The sequence below is a fragment of the Protopterus annectens genome, chromosome 6.part1, assembly GCF_019279795.1.
Source record: "Protopterus annectens isolate FY-2018-M chromosome 6.part1, PAN1.0, whole genome shotgun sequence".
NCBI lineage: Eukaryota > Metazoa > Chordata > Ceratodontiformes > Protopteridae > Protopterus > Protopterus annectens.
In genome coordinates this window covers 574,335,895-574,358,742 of record NC_056738.1, presented here as the reverse complement: position 1 = coordinate 574,358,742, position 22,848 = coordinate 574,335,895, and the positions used below count along the sequence as shown (strand labels likewise).

The window sequence follows — 22,848 nt, the reverse complement described above, 5'->3', positions numbered from 1 at the left end:
CTGGAGGGATGATTTCCTGGTTGAGGGTAGTGGGTTTTAACCATGTCTCTGTGATGCAGAGAATGTCAAAGGAATGCACTTGTAAGAGTGCGTGAAGGTAGGTAATTTTGTTTAATGCTACGGATGTTAAGGTGTGCTATCGGCAAGGAGTTTGATGCCCTATTTGGGGTAGTGCTGATGGGTGTTGTTGAGTTATTTGGGAGGTTGAGTGTATGTGTACAGGGAACTGGGTTAGGATGAATATCGCCGGCTAATAGAGGATGTTTTGAGGATATTGAATACACTTTAGAATTTTGTAGATATTGAGAGTGGATTGTTTGACAAGGAAGGTTATATGGGTTGATCTATGGTACTTTGGAAGTAGGTATGTAGAAGTACAGGTTATATTACTATGTTGGAGTGTACGTCTAAGGGAAGTAGGGAGAGTTTGTTGGTTGGGAAAGTGTTCTAGAAAAGAGAAATGTTCAAAGGAGGTTAGTGTATAATGTATAGTAAGAGCTGCAAGAGATGTAGTTAGGAGAAAAAGGTATGTATAAACTGATTTGCGTGTTGGGTCCATTAGGTTGTAAATGGAAGCAGTAAAAGTCAGTGGAGGGAAAGACTGAATATGGAGGTATGAGGGAAGAAGGTGGAAAGTAATATGGAAGTATAAGGGAAGGAGGAAAAGGGAGTAAGTGTTAAGTGTTGTAGGTTGGAGGGAGATTTGAGTTAATAAAAGTAAAAGGAGGTTGTAGAGATACAGCTATGCTATATAGTGGTACAAGGTAGGGTGTGGAAGGGGAAGGGGGTGGAGCTAATCCTGAGATAAATTAAAGTAGGAAGTAGTAGAGGTGGGGGTGTGGTTGTAAAGTGGCAGGAGATTGTGATAGGGGGAAGAATAGGGAGTGGGCAAGGTAATAGAAGTATATAGTTAGGACCAGTGGGGGTGGGTGGGAATTGGGGGTAGGGAAGGGGAGCAGAGTGAGCCCGAAGGGTGAATAGAGTGGGTTGGAGCAGGTAAGTAAAAGATTTCCTGGAGTCAATGATGAGGAGGAAAATCCAGAGGCAAAAGCAGTAGTCACGGGTAAGTATAAAGTGGCTTAAGTAGTTCAAGAGACAAAGGCAAAAGGAGAGGAGATAAAAATATGGGGATAGAGTGGAAGAAGAAGGAAAAAGAAAGGCTGAGAGGATAGAGAAGAGTTACTAGTGGGATGGAGAGGAGATACTAGAGGGAGTGAGATACCAGATTAGCAGCTAAGCAAGAAGTAAAACAAGAAAAGAAAAATCAGGTAGGGAATTAGTACAATTAAATGTGGTGAACTGGAGGAAAGGCTATAGCATCAAAGCTGGCAAACAATGCCACCTAGTGGGCAGAGAGCAGAATACAGGTGAAGTTAGAAAGTAGTAGTTAGTGGTGACTCCGAAAGAGGAGTCGGGGGGGGGGATACACCACAGGCACAAGGACAGAGAGGGGTCTGGCTGCTGGCTGTCTGACTCCGTGTCTTAAAAATTCCAAACAAGCTAGGTAAGAGATACCTAGAAAGGTCAGACTAAGCTTAAATAGTGGGTACAGTGAAGCTATTACTAATACACATCATTTTGACACTTAGTCTGGAGCTCCCAGGCCAACAAACTGCATTATTTAGCAATCTAACACCTGCTCAGGAAACTACAACAATAAAAGACATTTCACATGTACACTCTAGCAATTATTCCTTAAGTTAAGACCATGGAAAGAATGTGTTCAGCCAGCCACTTCGGCACCACTATTTAGATAATTTTAACTTCAAAGAACATTTGAAATGCTTGGCTTAGTTTTCCTTACAGCAGATGGCAATGTTGCAGCAATCTTGAAGTTCACATTTTACAGTGTTTTTTTTTCATTTAAGAACACAAGCCTGTATTTTACATTTCTATATACAAATGATAGAATGTTGTATTAAATTCTATTTGACTAGGCGGGCAGCCTTCGCCCATCTTTCCCCAATCTTCACACAGGTGATGAACTATATTAGCAAACAGGTCAGAGGGCACAGATCAACAAAACTGCTGGATGCAGATAATGTGGCATTACAGTCCGACTCTGAGCAAAAAGATGGGGTAATGCAATGCAAAACTGAAGGCACGGGGAATGAAACTGAGTACAGGTAAGACATTGGCAATGGCAGAAAACTGGGGAAATAAAAAGAATCTGAGAATTGAGATAGAAGGGAAAACAGTGTAACACGTTAACAGCCTCCAGTATCTGGGAGGGGTAGTTGAGGAAAAGGGAAGTCTGAGTGAAGAGGTCAATGCTAGAATCAGAGGCTGCAGCCAGCTAGATTAGTGTATGAAGAAGAATGCCAAAGAAACTGAAATGTAAGGTATATGAAACCATGGTGTGATCAGTACTACTGTATGGTACAAAAACCTGGGCAGTAAAGGCAGAGCAAATGAGTAAGTTAGAGGTGATGAAATGAAGTGCCTGAGATGGGTAGCAAGATGCACACTATGGGACAGACCAGGAAATGATGACATAAGAGCAGAAGCCAAAGTAGTTCCCATTGCAGAAAAGATCAAAGAGAACAGATTATGGTGGTCTGGGCAAATTTGCAGAAAAGCTGAAGACAATCTTCTAAAGAAGATTTGGGACAGACAGCAAGAAGGTAAGAGGAAATGAGGGCATCCAGCAAAGAGGTGGCTGGGTTGTGAGAGAGAAGACCTGTAAAGTCAGGCATGAGTATCGAAAAAGGCAGGAGTGTAGCATTGAATTGAGAGAGATGGCGACAGTTAACACAACATCCCAACACCATATAGAAAAATGGGAAAAAGGGGGTTGATGATGATTAGAATTTGTGCATGGAAATAGTGGGCACAGCTATATCTATACCCCTACAACATTTAAAAAATGCTGCTACAGACAAGAGGCATATGTTGGAGATGTGATGGTTCCAAAAAGTGTTCATGGGAGCATGTATTTTGGGAATGTATGGAGTTTCAGTACAAAATTGATTTGAATAATATGTAAGTATTGTAACTGGACACAGTGTAGAGAGGTTTTTGTTGAGCAGGAAAAAAACAATATATACTACAGAGATGGACACTGCTGTCTTCAGGGTTGTTAGTGGCTAGGAAAACAAAAGCTAGCAAATAGGAAACCAAAGGCAAGCCATTAACAACCTAGGCGCAATGATTACTTACAGAGATTAAAAATATGGAGCTAAGAAGTATGAGAGGTCAGCAATGGTACTCTATTGTAATACAAAATGGCTGTTTGGTATTCTGTGATGGAAACTGATTTTGAAGAGGACATTGACACAGAAAAAGTATGTAAGATAAAGGTAGACTTCATTTCAAAGTGAAAAGTCACTGGTCCAGTTGTTAGATCTTGTAAAGTAAAAAAAATAAAATGTGGTCACTAATTAATTCCCAATGTCACATCAGGGTGTAATTAGTTTGTGGGCCTGTTTCAATAAAGCCTACTGTGTGTACACATTATGTATTCAAGAACATCCCTACCACATTTTTTGTGCTTTCTAGTCTCTCAGAGGGATTTTCCGTAAGTGTACATGTAATGTACACTTTGTGGTAACCTTTATGAATCTCTGTCAATATTTAAAGCTGCAAGGTAGGAAAACTCAAATTAGGAGGAAGAAGGTGTGAGTTATGCCTGTGTTGTCTGTTCACTCAGAACAGTTTACACGTAGTATATACTTAGTGTAGGCACTGAATCCCAGAGTGTGTGTTTAACTGTTTTTAAGTAAGGGGCAATGTTAAATAAAGCATGGAATTAAGACTGGAAGAATAGCTGATGGTGGTGGTTGCATTTGCATGCTTAATAATGGTATGTTATTGATAAGTGAATGTAAGCACCGGCTGTTTGTCTGACATAAGGTTGCATTTGTTAGTGTTGTAAAAATGTGTAATTGTAAAGATTGTATCAACAATCTCTGCTGAAATATGAAATGCACCATGTATGGGATCTACACAGTTTGTTACATTAAAATATGTCGGAATAAAATAGTTAAACTATTTTAAAATAATTTTGTTTCTCTTTGTAACCACCCCTGCTATGACCCATTCATAAGCCAACCATTTTTTTTCTTTTAAATTTTGTGTTTGTAAGTTTCAAGGAAGCACACAGAACTGAGCACTGATCTACATCTAACCTGCCTTTCCCATTCCCATATGTAGTATACAAGCAAGCTAGCTAATGTGAGTCAAAGCTCATGAGACTACCTCCTATGTTGCCACAGAAGCCTATATGACTTGGAGACAGATTTCTATGGCTCTCTGATTTTTTTTCTGGTGCCTTTCACTGTGATTTTCTGCATGGTATACCATGTTCTACTGATAGCACTCTTGAGAGTGCAACATGCATAGACACTGGCTGTATGCAGACTGTTAAGTTGGAGGAGAAGCATTCATACCTCTCAAATGTCCAGATTTTCATAGAATGTCCTGATTTTTTACTGATATTTTTGGACTGTTCCTCATAAAGTTTGAGATTTTCTGCCAAATCATTGGGATGATCTGAGGACTGAAGTCACTAAATAATGATATACATTTGAGTTTCAGACTTCATATCCTTTAGACAATGCATGCTAACACAAATCCTGTTATTCTAGCAACTTACTAAGTTTATAAGAGCATTATTGAAAATCTGTCCTTATTTGTGGGCCTTTGTCCCTTAGTTTTGTCAGGCTTTTGTCCAGATTTCCTATTACTAAGAAGTTGACAGGTGTGATTGAGGAATAAGCAAAATAGAAAAATGTAATTCTTGTGCCATTCTACAAGACCATGCATTGAATGAGGGGAAAAAAACATAATCTGAATCTACAGGTGGCATTTGAGGATGCGACTGGACTGTGTATGGAAACTTGCTATCACTAATTTTAATATCTGCATATATGAGAATTAACTGTCTCTATGAGCTGAAAGTATAACTGTACAGCCAATTAACAGCATACATCTTTGAATAAGTAGTTGAATTTAACACACCCAAGGCTTGTCTGGTGAGGCAGTACAATTTCCGTTAAGAACTCTGCATTTCAGCTGAGAACCCTGGATTTTAATTGCTAATTTCAGCTCATTAGTACACAGTTCAGGAAGTGGCAGTTAAGGAGTAATCAGCTCTCTAATGTCACATTAGTGAAACAAAATGTTATTACCGTACTGTGAATTGGAACCAGTACAGTAACATAGTAGCATTCTTCCTTTGTATAAGCCTGTAATATCCACTGTCTGGCACATTTAAAATATCAAATTCAGAACTAGAGATAGGGCTTATCAAAAAGTTATTTTCCTAGATTGCCTCCTTGAATATTACAAGTGCATTTATTGTGTTCGCTTTGCTTAGTAACAGGCTATATCTTTCACCCTGGTATAAAAGAATATTATATAGGCTATTCTAGAAATATTAAATATATTAATAGTTCTCCAGTCTCTATACACAGAAACAGTTGCTTAAAATCATAAAACATAACTGCAAAAATAGTTGTAATGATTTGTTGAATAACATTGCACAGAAATTGCAACATGTTTTCATTTGACATTACCAGGAAGTGGCTGCCATTGTGAAATACATATCTCTGAGAAATTTTTTATTCATTTATTAACTGGAGAAATCTACTAGACTGAAGTATTTCTTATTAGGAATAGCACAGGAACACTATCTGGCTACGTGTTTATCTCTGAGTTGCACAGTTTTTAGGTAGAGAATCAACTTCAAATTACCGACTGAAAGAATCAGATTCAATATTCTGTAATGAAGTTGGTAATGGCTCATGACGGGTCTATATTACATCATTGAACGCTTAAAAAAAGAACTATGATTAATCGACCCCATGTAAGCAAGAGCTTACAATGTTGAAAGCTCAGAACAGTTCCAAACAAAAAAATGTAAAACATTACATAAACATCCCCCCTACTTAAATATAACCAATTCTGAGATCGCACTACAGTGTCGAAAATAGCAAAGTAACGGAAGCGGCCAAGTGAATTCTTTCCCAGGGGAAGAATTTGCTTAAAAGCCGCTTCGCTATTTTGCCTTTTTGTTCTTTTACATTCGATCAAGATGCATTCGAAAGATAGGAACCCACTCATAACATTGACCCTTAGTGCTAAATAACCAGAGTTTAATATGGCTGTTTGAAACCCAAGTCAGTCAGTGTCCCTGAGGGTAATTTTATGTTTCTATAGATGTTTGTAAGAAGTCTGGGTAGTGGAATGGTTGCAGCGTATTCAGTAGCTTTAAGTTTACTACAACACATCTGTGCTGTATTTAAATGGTCTATCTGCAAGTCAAAAAAATACTAAAGAGAGGGGGTATCCAACTGTGTAAGAGTTGGATTGCCTGAGGTAATGCATTTAGAAGCCATAGAACCCATATTACTATTGTTGCCACATCCTGTCTCTGGTCATTTACAAAATTTCAGTGAAAAAAATGCAGCTTAATTTTTTTGATGGAATTTTGACAACTTTTCTGACAAGCTGGAGCTTCTAAAGGCTTCAGTTAGCTCACAGACTCATGAGAAACAGTCTGTGTTGTCTTTCAGGAAGTAGGCATGACCTTTGAACCCGTTTCTCTTCACTGAACTCTAACAGCAAATCAGATTCAAGAATGATCGTTTGAACTGTTTTCATTCATTTAGCAATTATTTTTATCTAGAAAGTCTTATAAGCATATGTTTTACTATAAATAATGATTTATTTAATCTGAATTACATTTATATGTAAATAAGAATTACAAATATGTTTTTGACAGTGACAGTTTTAAATGCATAGTTTTCCTGACTGCTCTAATGACATTATAATCTCTACTACTCATAGTAACAGATAATTATGATTAATCAATTTATCTTAGTCTGTTTAGATAAAAAAAATAAGAAATCATATACAGCTTCATGTTTTAGCTCATGCATGCATAGTATATTACATTTAATTTTTCCTTTTATATGTTTTTAATGTACATGCAGTTCCCCTCCTGCTTGCTATTAACCTGCAGTAGCTAGGAATTTCCACTAGATGTCATGAAAGAGTTACTGTGTGTCTTCTATGATTGACACAGTAAGCCTGGATTCAGTTTATCCATGCAGAAGGTTGTTAAAATATAAAGTTTTATTGTTTTCAAATTTAGAGTTTTTAAATAATGTATTTGTCATAATGAATCAAGGAAAGCACTTTTCAATTTTACTTAAAATAGAAGTTTCCATCAAATGATAATTAACATTGTATCTTTTAATGCCAATGGGTTGAACAACCCCATGAAAAGGAGTAGTGCCCACAAACATTTAATGCTACATAAAGCAGATTTTGTTTCATTCAGGAATCTCACTTAGTATCAGAAGATCTAAACAAATTTACCTTTAAGGATTATAAGATCTTGGTAAGCTTAAAGTGCAACCACAAGAGAAGATGTGTCCTAATTTTACACAGAATATCAATGAGAATTCCAGAAATAGTTGACTCGTACTCGAGCAATGATGGTATGATTGATTTAGTCATACTAAAACTAGATAAGAAAATGTACACTCTTGGAAACATCTACTGCATACTGGGTATTGGGACTAAAACTGTGAAAAAACATTTAGACACCATAACATTAAAGTCTAAAGGTGAGTTACTATTAGCAGGTGATTTTAATTGTATCTTGCCCTCCACCAATACTACATGCTCTAATCCTTCAAGATATGTCCCCTGTTGCCAAGCACTTGAACAACTTTATAAAAGACAGAAACCTAATTGGCGTTGATGGTATAAAAATATTATCCTCCCTGAAATATTCTCACTACTCTTACAGATTTGGCGTGCAGACCAATGTAGACAGTCTTTGTAACCAGTTCTTTATTAGTCAAAATTGATAATATAGTGTTGACATCATACCCTATGTCTGACCATAATGCTATCACCTTCAATGTAACACCTAATACTGGCCCTTTAAACTTTTACCCAAGACTATCTGCTTATCTGGTAACAGTACAAGGATTTAAAGAATGGTTTCTAGATGAAATAAAGCTTTACCTAGAAATCAATAATAATGGAGAGGTTTCAGGTATTATCCCATGGGGCACTCAAAAGGTAGTCTTAAATGGTCAAGTCAAAAGCTGGTATAGAGTGGGATAAAAAACTGGTATACATACAAAAAAGGAATTGAACTAAAACTTACAGAAAATGACAAATCTGCATTAGCTGACATATGTAAACTGAACAAGGAATATCAGGATATCATGCAGCATAAAATATCAACAAATCTGGAAAAAATCAAATTACAATCCTACTCAATTAATCCCAAGAGTATGCATAGGATTGCAATTTAGATCTAAACATTTAAATGAAAAAGGTCATATAAAAGAAATAATATATACTAGAAATAATCAGACTATCAAAGTAAAAACCACTACAAAAATATTAATAACTCATCTACAAGTGGTAACAAAAGTATAGACAACTTTCTTGCTAATAATATTCAAAAGAAGGTATCCAAACACAATATTAATAACATAGATAAACTCTTTTCCTTTAAGGAATTAAAGGAACAAATAAAAATTCTTAAGACAAACAAGGCACCAGGGCTAGATGGTCTACTTCTGGAATTTTACAAGCACTTACCTGATAGCATCTTGAAAATCTTACTCAATTCCAAGAACTTAAAACTACAGCAAGCATCCCTCCCTCATTGAAATATGCTATAATCTCTCCTATCATATCATAGAGGCTAATTTATTTGCTTAATATTGATTGTGAGATATGCATGACTATCTTAGCAGACTGATTAAATAATATTATTTTAATATTAATTCATGAAGACCAAACTGGTGTGATCAAAAACCGAAAGGTAAAGACAATGTAATTAGATTACAGTTCTTAATGACTTGGCAAACAAGAAACAAAATGAGCTTTCTATTTTAAGCCTTGATATAGATAAAGCTTTTGACTCCCTAAGTTGGCCAGATCTGTTTAAAGCTCTGCAAATATACAGTTTCTCCCCAAACTTTATAGGATTAAAAAACTATTTGAGAAGTCCACAGCCTATGTAAAGATTGGAGCTGTCTATCTCATATGAAATATTAAGAGGTACTAAACAGGGGTGCCCCCTCCGCCTCTTTACTCTCTTCCCTGGCTATTGAGCCTCTTGCAAATTATGTTAGAAATAATAGCAGCATTAAAGAATCTAAAGTATCTGACAAAAATACAACTGTTTGCTGATGACCTACTAATAACTTCTAATGATATTGAAAATTCAGTAGATCACCTGTTACATAATCTAGACTTTTTTGCAAACATCTCTGGTCTAAAATTCAATCACAACAAAACTCAGGCACTTCTAGTAAATAAAAATATTACTGTGAAACTTAAATCAAAAAGAGAAATGAACTGGGAGGGTGCACATATTAAATATCTAGGTATCATTATTGAATCTAATTATAAAAAAAATACTTGCATCTAATTACCAACAACATATAAACTCAATTACAATTCTGATTGACAGTTGGAACAGACTCTTCTTCCCATTTGAAGACAGACTAACTTTAATCAAAATGATACTGTTACCTAAAATCTTATTCATTCTTATTCATTGGCCAAGCTCTAATAATTCCCCCACCTGTCAAAATTAAACAGAAAATCAATAACCTATTACTCAACTTCCTTTGGTATCCCAAAAAAAAACAAGAATTTGTCTTTTCTCTCTTCTCTGGCACAAAACAAGCTGGGATGAAGGAGGTATAGCGTTTCTAAATATTGATTTTTATTTAAACTCTGCATTTATTAATTAGTGTTACTTAGAATAATGCATCCTATACATCATATTGGAAACCAGTCCATGAAACCTTAGCTCTTAATAGTAATAGGCCATTGCTTGAAGCATATACTCAAATACATACAAACATCTTTATAAGGATTTTAAAAATATACATTCAAAGTGAAAGGTGAAAACTTGTTCTTACACCTCTTACAAACCAAATAGTGCTGTTTAAAAAGCTTATGTTTTCTAATCAATTAAGAATTTATTAATTATGTTTCCTATTGCCTACACAAATGAATGTTTGATGTATTTTGATGCTCAGAAAATGTTAGAATTTAAGAAGGATGGCCTATTATATTGGAATCAATTTCTCTCGGCTAATAAAATAAGCTCTGCAGACTATTTGATTAGCAGATATAGTTTGCAAAATTGCAGTTGGCTGGACATCCATACTTGTAAGGATTTTATACATACTAAACATTTACCCTCATTAGAGGCATATAATAAGAGTAACTTAAAAATCTTGGATTTTATCTCCACAATTAATAGCTCACCCAAGAACACTTCATACATATATGTTATTTATAAAATTCTTAGAAATGCTTTCAGCAAAACAGATGTTTCCTTTTGGAATTATTCAAGTGAAGCTATTAAACAAGTATTCTCAGAAAAAGATACAAAACTTAATTTACAGTTGGTGAAAGAATCCACATCTTCCCTGTTCTGACATGTATACACATGCAAATTTTTACATAGATGTTTTTTCACCCCACATAGACCATCAATAATGTACAAGGATGATGGACTGAAATGCTGGGGATATGGACAACCTTGATTGTGACTGGATACATATAGTTAATTGCAAAATAATTTCACCATTTTGGTTAGTCTTTAAATATCTTTGTAAAGCTCTATGGAATGACAACTGTGTAATTTCTGACTCCTTTATCCTTTTCAATGTTCCTGAAGTCATTGCTAAAAAAATGGTCTATCCTCTCTATAGCAAAGAAATTGTTGGAAATCACAATCCACTCCTGTCTTTAAAGTTGAGTTTTTTCATCTTGTGAAATACATTTGTAAGATTGAGACTGCTGCTATAAAATCAAGGACTAACAACACAATTCATCATTTAATTGCTTGGACAAAATTGTCTAATCTTTTAGAGAAATATTAAGTGTTATATTGCTTTTTTAATTGTTATGGACATTGTATGTAGTTTAGCTGTTTTTTTTTTCTTGTTATTATAATAAATAAAAACATCTTGGAAAAAAAGAAAATATGCTTATTTGCTTAAATAGCTTCTGTTGGATTGTGGAGACGTACCATGCAGGTGTTTATATAACCTACATGACAGATGAAGAGGAGTGCAATGCTTGAGAAATAATATTTTAAAAAATTAGCATTTGCGATTGTTTGACTGTATAATTGCTTTCTCACAAACAAGACATTTCAATGTCATAAATAGCTGATGTGATCAGTCACGTACTGTCCTATATATGTGTGTGATGTGTAACACAGCCATGTTCTATCAGTCCTTTAACCTGTTTTCAATTCATGTATTCAAGCAATGTACCACAGGGGAAGACTTTTGTAAATAAATACGTTTTAGAATAGGTTTGCTGACCAAAGAGCACAGCTCTAGTTGACTTTTAAAGTATTGTTGTAGAAGTGACTAAGTTCAATTAATTGCCTTCAAATGAATCAGACTTTGGGAAACAGAATGTTTTCCCAGAAAGCTTCTGCATTTTAGGGATTATGGATAGTATTGTCCATTTGCACAGCATTGGTGGCTGGTAGTTTAAGATCTTAGCCTCACTGCTTCAGGTTCTGAGGTTCAATCATGACCACTTCTCCACTGTATTTGTGGAGTAAATTATGTTTGTCATATTGATTACTGCTGCTGTAGCCTTAGATATACGAGTTATATCCTCCCAAGGATATAACAGCCAGCCAGCTTCCAAAGCTTCATGGCATCTTGCTGCTGTAGCCTTAGATATACGAGTTATATCCTCCCAAGGATATAACAGCCAGCCAGCTTCCAAAGCTTCATGGCATCTTCCATGTGCCCAAAGTCACACTGAACTGACTAAAAGATAAAATTAAGTGCCAAGCCCTCCAAAGTTTACTGAGGCTTTTGAGGAGTGATGGTCAGCTTGTGCTGTTCCTTTGCTGGGCAGATAAGTTCTCTTTTGAAAGGGGACTTCCATTCATTTATCTTTATTGATTATTAATACTTTCCTTTTGAGAAAAGTTATTTTACTTGTTTATTTAATGCCATTTTGTACTGGGAATGGACCAAGTTAGCACTCAGGCTGATTTTTAGAAGAAGCCCCAGGTGTAAAGTACCATTAAATTGGCAAATATTACAAAGAACTTATAGAGAAAAAGAATATTTTTTTTAAATAGTAGAAATGGGGTTTTAGAATCCTCAATTGGCACTATAATGAAGACCGAGATTAATACAATTTGATTTGTGTAAGAGTGTTATACAATACTAAACAGGTTGCATGATTAAAAGCAGTATATAGTTATAAATATAGACAGGACTTAAAGTTTGGAGTTTGTTTTAGTTGAATGTCACTTTTAAATGAGTGCTCTTTTTCCTGTCAGTTTAGAGTTGTTTAAAGTATTTAAAATCATTGTTGTTCTGTTGAGAAATTGTGTTTGTCTTACTTTTTCAGGGAGACAAGTGTTTTAAAGTGCTTTTTACAGTGTTTTTGTGAAAAACATGACTTTTAAGGACTTCATTTTTTTTTCTTTTGTTGCTTGTCTACCCCTGGAAAGAAGCACACTTTTTAGCTTGACCATGAAATGATCAATCAGTACCAAGGTCAGTCCTCCCAACCACAAAAAGAAAAAGTAAACAGCCTTTGCCAACACAGCAGGTTAGCAATTTACAGGTGGGTGATTCTGCTGTAGCCATTTGTTGTTCCTCAGACCAGGCATCTCAGGGAGATAGAAACAACAAACAGGGTTGGCACAACATTTTAAACCATAAGGAACAATATTGGATCACCAACCTTGGATGTCTATTCCCCCCAGGTCTGAATGACCATTTGTGAGTTTCATATAATACTGGATGATTTCATAACCATGGTCACAGTATCATATACTCATATAGTTCAAGAAGTAGCACGAAAAAATCAGTGGTGGTTAGGCCTACCAACATTCACATTATACTCAACAAAGCATGTTAAAAAATTGTTTAGGATACGAACATGTATATGTACGGTTTTGTATTAGTATCTGGTATGATGGCTTGAAACATTGAGTATTGTACAATTACAATGATGAATTTGTACTATCCATAAAGAGATTATTTCTAATTATTATAACTAATAATATAGCTGACAATGAGGCCATAAAATTCTTTTGACCTTATTTTGTAATATATGATCATTACTTTTATTATTATTTTCTAAGTTCTTTTCAACATGTGGTCATCGCACTTAAATATATATATATATACTAGTGGTATATATTTTCTGCTTTTGAATACCAAGATATGCACTTATAAAATAGACTACGGTATTGGTTTATTACCATGTAATGTGTATGTTCATATGATGGCTTACTTCCAAAGCTTGGATTTTTATCTTTGAAAATATGACTTAATATCTACATTTCTGGCATTTTATGTCACTGGTCATATGCTTTAACTGAGAAGGAATATGCAGTTTGATACTCCATTCACTAGGTGGTGCTGTACCACTGCTTCCAGGTAATTAGGGACTAGTATAAATGCAGGCTGCTACATTTCATTCAAAAAACTTTATTGTATTCATTGATAAAGGCTGAATAGCCAAAACCGGTCTGGATTTGGAGAAATTATAAAGAAATAATTATTTCTTCATCACTGTGTGTTCACTATCATTTTTGCTGGTCGTTGGTGGAATATATTTAGTTACCCTAACAGTAGCAGTGCATAGCACAGTTAAAATTAAATGGATAATAACTCATGACAGAAACATTTGTTTGTAAGATAGTACTGCTCTCCTCATATATACACTTGCAGTAGCTGCTACAGTTCCTCATACAAGTGATGCTTCTCTAAAATTTAACCCTACATTAGTAGTGATTGCTAGTTATGACGTTTAAGCTCATCATTGATGGAGCACAGGCCCTTGACCTTTGAACTAATTTTTCATATAATCCTTGACAGATAGCTTAGAATTCCTTATGTGAACTCTGGAGCCAGCATAACTTTCATATACTGAGTTCCTATAGCGTGCAGCAAGTTATTCACAGTCACTGTAATCTGGAAAGAGAGAAAAGTACATTTCCCATGAAGCAGCTGGAAGAAGATTGCATGTGTAGCACTAAACTGAAGAGAGAGGGCATGCAAGTTTATATGTGGGCAGAACATGAGACTAACCTGCAGAAAATACTGGCAAGGTATAACAGCAGATTTCTGAATCATGCTACCACTAAAAATAATATGAATGTTCAAAAAATTGGATAGATAAAACTGCCTACTTATCTAGAGTTATATAAAAGCAATGTTATCTGTAAGCTTAACATATAACTGTGAATAGAAACATAATTTTAAGTGTTTACATACAAGACACAAGAGGTTTTGCACTCTGTCACTTCCCAGGTCTGTGAGTCTTTGTCCTCCACACCTTCACTTTGTAAATATACTTAGCATGAGACCACAGTGAGAATGAAGCACTTTTAATTGTGTGGTCTTTCAAACCGCTTGGTCTCTTGCATTTGAAATGCATTTCTCTAGAGGATCATCTCATGTCTTGATCCTTCTGTTGACACTTTCATTGCATTATATGTTGTGATATGTTTAGTAAACTTATATAAACTTACTTAAACTTATTGACACTAAAGATTTATTCAGCCATTTGAAGAACAGGTCAACAGAGAGAAGCTGTACATTCCTCTGTTCCAATGTCTTATCCAGTCATGTTCTCTTCCTTTTATTTTACCTTGTCCCCCCTACTCTCTTAGTTTTCATTTTTATCTGACCTCTGCCTCCACATAAATAATAAACATAGTTTGCATTTTTGTGGAAGGATGCTGGAAAACATTGATAATTATATGTATTAGGTTTTGTTAGACTTCATTTAACCTATGTTAATTTTGCTTATTGATTGCAGGCTTGGGAAAGCAGGTTAGGAGTTTGTATAGTTATTTGAAGTTTATATGCTAACACCTGTTTTCCTTCATTGTAGAGGAAATACCCACTACAAACTACAAGACGCAATCTTACTAGTCCATGACTCCATGGTGCAGAGGGATAAAATCCTGACCATCTCAGATGGCAAGTATTTCACTAGTAAGATGGGCACTGGAGGAGCCTGGCAGGGAAGATGGGGAATGATCATTGTGGGTGGGAGGGAAACTGGCTTCAATAACAGCATTGAGTCTGGTGAGGTCTATGCTGCAAGCCATACATCACTGGGTCAGGAGATTGCGGAAGTGCTCATGTAGATCCTGAAGTCAGCCATATCAGATTGTGCAAGTTTGGGAGAGGATAAAGCAAGCTCCCCAGTGACAGTGTGATGCTGTACCAGCATCTTCATTCTGCTCAGTGGTCCTGGACATGGGTCAGGTTGAGAATGGGAAGGTGAACATGGGTCCAGTAGATCTAGTGAATTAGGAGCTTTTGGCAGATCATGGTCAGGTAAGGGGTGATGGTGAAAAAAAACAAAAACATTTCTTACTAATCCATATATTCAATATTTGCAACCATAGGCTAAACCTGAAAAAGCTCCTCATGGATCAGTGTTCTACCCTTATGGACATAAATACATGAAAAATAATCAGTACTTTGCAATAGTTTACATGCAAAACTGGTATTTCCTTTAAATATATTTTAATCCAAGGAAGTCCAACATTCTATTTAGTGTATTCTGTAACTTGGGAAAGTTACTGACTGATGGGGGTGGGCAGAGACCACCTATAAAAATTCTAAATTTCATTATGTAGAGCTGTCATAAGAATCTTACTGTGTATTTCAAGGTTAGTGCTGCTAACTGTTTTGAGAGTGTTGCTTGATTTAAATGGCATACTGGGAACCTGGTTTCTAACATTTAAAAATGTAATATAAACTCATTATGTGCTTTGTATCTGTTAGTGTTCACTTATAAAAGAAGCATCCAAAGTCAGAAATCAACTGTGTTGTATTGGTTCTCCATCAATTCAGTGTTTTGATGTTTCTGTATTCATTATATAGTGATACTAACTTATGTTTGATTTTGATTTGAAGAATCCAAATATGATTACTAAATGTGCAGTTTTCTTTTGTACACCAAAAAAATCTTACTGAAGGTTAACGTAAAGGGTAGAGTTTAAGGATTCTTTTGGTACAAATACACATTAATAATGGCAGGTGCATCTTTTTTCTTTGTTTTGTGCTTTTTGTTGAATTTTTGGACCTAAAGAGTTTGCCTTTCTGTTTCAGATGAAAAATGAATCATTGCAAACAATTCTCCTAAAGAGTGATGGGAAGAAAACAGCCTTAGAATATGCTACTGGGTTCTTTTTCTTTATCTGTTGAATGATTTCTTTCATCATTCTTTGAGAACTTGGTCTGCACAAGAACCATATCATTGGTAAGGAGTGAAGTAAGTTCTTAACTTTTTAGTCCTTTAAACAGTTTGAGCTCTTGTAGTTGGAATGTATTTTTTTCCGGAAGATCACGTCCTATTTAATTTCCTCAAATGATACTTGATGTACTTTGATGATATCTTGAAGTATATAATAACACTAGAGAAAGTGTTACTTCCATATGACTCTTTTCGGCATAAAAAATGTATTTGGCTAAATGAAGAACAGCTTTGCAGTTGGATGCTCAGTTGTGAATTCTTCTATTATCGTTAAACGTTTTTTTTCGAATACTATTGATCATATAAAACTTATAACATTTTATGCACACATGTTCACACTTGTTTTGTTTGGGGACTTGTTTTGACAGTGTGCAATGGACAGGGCCAGTTATAGTCTTTATTTTCTGAATTCCAAGGTGGACGTTAATGGCAACTTACTTACTGACTGAGATTGTGTGGGCTTTAAAATTGTGTCTTAACCAATGTATGATGAAATATGTTGGGACACTTGTATTTATAAAACAGAAGTGATATGCGGAGGGTCTATGTTAAATCATCAAACGCTTAAAAAAGCGAACAATGATTTATCGAACCCATGTAAATGAAAGCTTACAATCTCGAATGCTTAGAACAGCAAAAATTGCTGTTCCACAAAAAAAACCCAATTTAAAACATTACTTAAATATACCAACTCCGCGATCGCACTATAGTCACAAAAATGGCAAAGTAAGAAAAGTCAAGCAGTTTCTTTCCCAGGGAAAGAATTCTCTTTTATGCCATTTCACTATTTTGCCTTTTTGTGCTTCCAAGTTCAATCAAGACGCATTCGAAAGAATGCTTCTTCGATAATTTAATAGGAACCCTAGCGGGATAAAGAAAGTAGCAGCTTAATAGTGAATGGAAAAAAGACAGGGCTAAATGAATTCCAAAACAGACTTTGAAAGAAACCTAGTGAGACATAAAGCTTAGACAGGTAAATATTTAATACAGGTTGGCAAAGGCTCACCAATGTAAGATTTGTAAGATTTTTATCTGAAGGGGAGGGTACCAAGATGCAAATGAAGAAAGGGGCTGAAATTAGCATAGATACATTGATGAAACAAAGACACAAGATGTGAAGGAACTTAACATACTGAATGTTTTGAAGGTAAAGGTGATGCTTAATTGTATAATCTAAAGGAAATAGTAGATGTGCTTTGGGAATCCCCGATGACTCTGGATAGAATTTCCTTAGACTTCAACATGGTATTGAAAGAAATGGGAGATGATGTAGTCCTACTTCTTCCCAGAGTGGCAAGCTGTGCACCACAATTATGAATAAGTTTGTGTTAGATGCCTCTGCAGGAAAGTGATCATAATGCTTTGGTGGAGCAAGTTGGAGTTCCTGCATAATGATGACTTGGTAGATGGACAGCAGTGTTTCATTGCAGAAAGTCCTACTGGTTATTTTGGAATAGTTATCTGAGTGGACCCCAGGTGAACATGGCAGGGGGAACACTGATGATACAGTGTTCAGAAATGCTTCTTGTACTCTTCTTTGTACGAGTATGATGATGGACAGGTGGTATAGGCAGGTATGCAGATGAACAGGTGATACAGGTAGAAGTACAGTGCGGATGCCGTAAAAAATATGTTTATGGGTGAAGCTGTTCAGGAAAAAGTAATCAGTGGAGTGTTACAAGGAGCACTGCTAGAGCTGACCCTTATCTGCCATATCTATATACTACATCTATATACTACATAAAAGGGGTATGCAAAGAGTGCTTGATGTCTTTGATGATACCACAAACAGTGATGTTTAGCTTCTAACAAGACCCAGTAAATCAGGGTGGGCAAACCGAGCAATACTAACATATAATGCAAACATGCTTGAGAATGTGTACTTTACAGACAAATCATTGGCAATATACAGTCAAGGAGCTTACTCTAAGAAATGTTAGGTATAAATGCATTCCAAAAGTGATCATTATCTCTCAACTCAGTTGTACAGCACAAAGTAAGGTCAATGAAGGTCAAAACAATGCTGAACTGTGTGGAAAGGATAAATGGAGAGAGAAGTCAGTATTCTGCCATGAAGGCTGCATATGGAATAATGTTTGTAGGTTTGGTGACGTTAAAGTTCCGAATGCTTACCTGCTGTAGGGTGTACAGAGAAATTTGACTAAAGTAGTTAGAGGACTGCGGATGATGTTTGGAGAAAAAAAGGCTGCAGCCACTGGAAATGTACACATTGAAAAAAAGCAGTTAGGAGTGGTCACAATATAAATGGTGATGACTAGCAGCTCAAATAAGGAAGATTTAAGTCAGACTTATAGAAATCAGTTTTTTATTGGAAGAATGGTGGAGTCCTGGGATGTTCTACCAAACTCAGTCCAGAATGGGAAACAACACTGTGATGATGGGAGTGTAGATTAAGATGACAGATAAGCAAAGCAAAGAGGCACCTGCATAATGGTTTCTGCGGTAAATGGAGATGAGGAGTCAAACTCTGCACCTCAGGATAAAACTCATTATCAGCATGTAGCCTTGACAGTGTGCTACACTGAAAATATTACTGATATATATATATATATATATATATATATGTGTGTGTGTATATATATTTATGTAAGTAAATATATATATATATATATATATATATATATATATATATATAGAGAGAGAGAGAGAGAGGGAAGACATTTGCTATTTTGCTATAATCTTATGTGCATATTTTCTTTCAGGCATAGATAGCTACATTGTTTTTGCCATGTTATTTGCTAGGTTAGTTCCACCTGTGATTTGTAGAATTTTTCTTGATTCAATCTTTTAGAAATGTAGGAAGACATAATTAAGTAAATAGACCAAGTGTTCCCAGTGACTTCAAGGGTCTTCTATATTATTGCATGGATTAGCTTAATGGTGTCACTGCTGCTGCATTTTGTCATCAGTATGCAAGTGACAATGATTCAAACTGCTCCCTTGGGAACAAAGCACAAGCCTTGTCACAGATCATTTGATATACAAGTCATTTGTAGTGACATGTGACACCTGCCATTCAGACTATCATTATCGCAGTGTATCATCATTAAACTTTCAAACTTTTCAGCTTTCCTTTAATCAAAGTACTTTTAGCACCTTTACTGAATTATAACTTAAGACATAGGCAAACGTACACTATCTAAAAGAAAACGGACCATATTATTTTGTCCCTAGGTGCAAACGTTCTACAGCACACATTTATTTGTTTATATCTGCCATCAATCCAGCATTACATAAACTGGCTCAGTTTCTGCCTTCCCTTAAATCTCAGTCCTCCTCCTAAACATTATGGTGTGTGTGTATTGTTCCCACAATTTGCATTTTTTCTGTATAATTTTCTCCTACCCTTTTCTACAGAGCCCACTTCGTTATTTTCTCTCTGTTAAAATATTTAATACTTCAAATACAATTTGTTTAGACTTTCATTTCTATTTTTTAGTAATTGCTATTTCGGCAGCCATCCTTTTACTAAAGTTTAATCACAAGCATATCCTTCCATTTTAATGTATTACATTCAGTGCTGCAAAGTATGATGTGTCTTTGAGAGATACTTACAAATATAGAGTTTAGACATAATTTGGCCTGCATTCTTTGAATGTTTTGTTAATTCTTATCTGTTTTTTCTAACTGGTAACAACAATATCTGTAGACTCTGGATCTTATTCTTCTGAACACAATGAGCTGCTAACATGAAGTCTTTGTCCTCCACTGTGACATGCCTGTCCATTGTCAGGGTGATTATTAAACTCTGCACAATCAGATGCTACAAGCACTGGTGGAGAAAAGCAGTACAGTGACACAGACTGTGCTTCATAGCAGTAAGATTGTTTCATACACAAAAAATATATAGTAAGAAAAGATAAACCCCAAATTAATGTGAACTATAAACAGAACTAAGGTCATATCTCATTTAATTTAAAACTCGTTCTCTTTCTAAGCAGTATCTTGAGTCCGAACAGGAAGCAGATATGAACGAATCAGACCTCATTTTAAATGTTTTATTGTGTCGTTACATGTACAATACATATATTGGCTTTTAATGTTACTTTATTTCAGCATCATTACCTCTGTCAATTTCAAGAGATTGAAGGGTCTATTTTCTACCTGTGTTGTCTGGAAAATGTGTTTTGTAGTCAGCTAGATATGATTTTCTTCTTGCAACATGTTATTGCAAATAGGCAACTCAGATAAAATGACTCTTCTTTACTTTAGTGGTCTAGTGAAACTTCAGCACACAAACACCTTAATAAAGAATTATGCTGTCAGGTTTAGAATGTTTTCCAGTCTCACTTCTCTCAATAGGGTCATTGAAATTAATTAAAAACAATAATTTATGTTTTTTTAGCCTGCAATAGACAGTGATTTATCACATTTCATTGCATGATGCATCCTTGGTGGCCTGACCTGTTCATTTAGTAGTATTTCTGTAGTTTGAAGTATTGGCCAAGTCAAAGAATTAATACTCCTGCTCATTTACAAGGCTTTGTTTGTATGTTTGGGCATATATGTAACCAGTAGTCTACAGCTGTGTGTGGGTGTGTCAGGATTTAGCCCTGGTTTATGTGGTTTGGTCACCAAGGCGAAGCCTGAGTGATTAGTCAACTGTGGATAAATCCTGATATCCCCACAAACAGGATTACATTATTGCTTTTATGCAGTGACATTATTTAAAAAGGAAATTGAAATTGCTTACCTTTCTTAAGTATTGTTTATATAAGGACAGTTCAGTCTTCTGCAGCACCTAGAGCCAGATCTAACCCTTATGGACCTAGGCAGTTGCCTAGGGCCCACTGGCTGGGGGGCTGGCACAACATGATGTATGCTGTCCATATTATGTCTATTTTCTGTGTGTGCATATGACTTTAGGAGTAAGGAGCATGCACAGCAATGTATGGGAAGTTAGGAATGGCAGGTTAGTTAATGAGCTTTCTCAGGTTCATACCGTGTACCTTGGCTGCAGCCTAACCTTACTCCTCTACACTAACTACCAGACTTTTCACTTAATCATCAGAGTTGAATTAAATGTTCTGAAATGGGTAATTTTGTCTTTTATTGGTTCATATTGGCCATTTTGGGTAAATTCCTGGCTCTTTTCAACCACCTGCTATAAAGCCCATTTTTTCAAGCTTTTTTCACTTGTATACGACTCAGCACAGCTCCTCGTGGTGTCCTGCAGAGTTCTGCAAGCAGCAGAGAGTGAAAGAGTGACTTTCCTTGATTTTTAAGCATTTTTTCTGGCTTTCGTTTTAATTACTGTATCTCGACTGCATTTCGCATAAAAAACAGCTCTGCATATTGTTTATACTGTACCTGTGTTGATTCTAAACTGTTTGCACTTTTTTATAGCATTTACTGTTTGCTACTGTATCTTTTTTCTTCTGTCTCTGTAAAAAAAAAAAAAAGAAAAAAAAATCCTTGTTTTCCCGCCTTACTGAACTAGAATAGTCCAGTCTTCAGATTTTGCTGATCTCTAGGCTTTGTCATAGTTCCTGTGCTATCCATATCCTTATTTGGATAAGAGGAAGCTTCTTTGTTCACCAGTGGGAGTGGGGAGCACTGAGCAACCTATTTGTCCCTAGAGGAGTGGTTCCAGCCCAGCAACTTGCAGTTTATTGGCCATTTTGGGTCAATTCCTGGCTCTTTTCAACCCCCTGCTATAAAGCCCGTTTATGCGCGATTTTGCGTGAAGTTGCTCATAGAGCAGCATCGGGCGGCGCCGGTTAATCAAGTTTAAACTATTTCTGGCTCTGTAGAGTCTGCTCTTCAGATTTTCCCTTGGAACTGCTCTACTTGCAATCTAAACAGCCTATTCTCTATCTGAAAAGCCCAGCACTTGCTCCTAAAGCATTTTTATACAGGTAAAGCACTCTTAAACAAAAATAAAGTACTTCATTCACCTAAATCCCCTTGAGTACCCATTTCCCTATAGGTCCTTTCTGACTCAGTTACACAGCAATCTTTTACACTATTCTAGCATGTCGAAGGGTCAGTTGCTGGCGTCCTCTCCTGTTCAGCTGGTGAATCTGGGAATCTTGAGGCAATGTTACAATTGCCTCATGTACACAGACAACCCTCTCCTCCTCCCAACAAATACAAATATATGTGAGAGATGCAACTATATAGCCAAACTGGAGGCTGAGCTCTCTCAACTCAGTACTGGCAAAACCATTCAGGAGGAGAAGGTAACCATGCACACCACAAACCCAGTCTCACATAGACCTATCACAACTGCAAACCAAACACATAAACACACAGAAACATACTCGGAGGCTCTGATTAAAAATCTACCAAAACAGAGGCCTCCAAAGCAGACACCCAAGCAACCACTACCTCAAGACATAGCACATGCAACACATAGTTCACAAAGTCAGTGTGCTAAACAGTCACAGCCCTCAAGGCCAAACAACATGCCAGACACACTTGTAATAGGTGACTCCATAGTCAGACACACTGACTTCCCGCTGACCAGACTGAACAAGGAAAAGGTTACAGTAAGCTGCCTGTCGGGTGCTAGAATCCACCATATAACACAAGCACTCAGGTCACTCCAAAGCAAGTACAAAT

The 22,848-nt window shown here is 36.1% G+C and overlaps 1 protein-coding gene across 7 annotated transcripts in view; it reads left to right on the top strand.

Annotated features, from left to right (window-relative positions):
• Positions 1-22,848, top strand: part of RASGRP2 (RAS guanyl releasing protein 2) — a 1,579,354-nt gene that overhangs the window by 985,014 nt on the left and 571,492 nt on the right. For 6 of the 7 annotated variants that reach the window (XM_044076007.1, XM_044076004.1, XM_044076010.1 and 3 more), the window contains one exon: positions 16,119-16,281. The gene's annotated coding sequence lies outside the window, so the exon portion shown is untranslated. The remainder of the gene's footprint in view (positions 1-16,118; positions 16,282-22,848) is intronic. The other variant, XM_044076006.1, reaches the window with a different exon arrangement.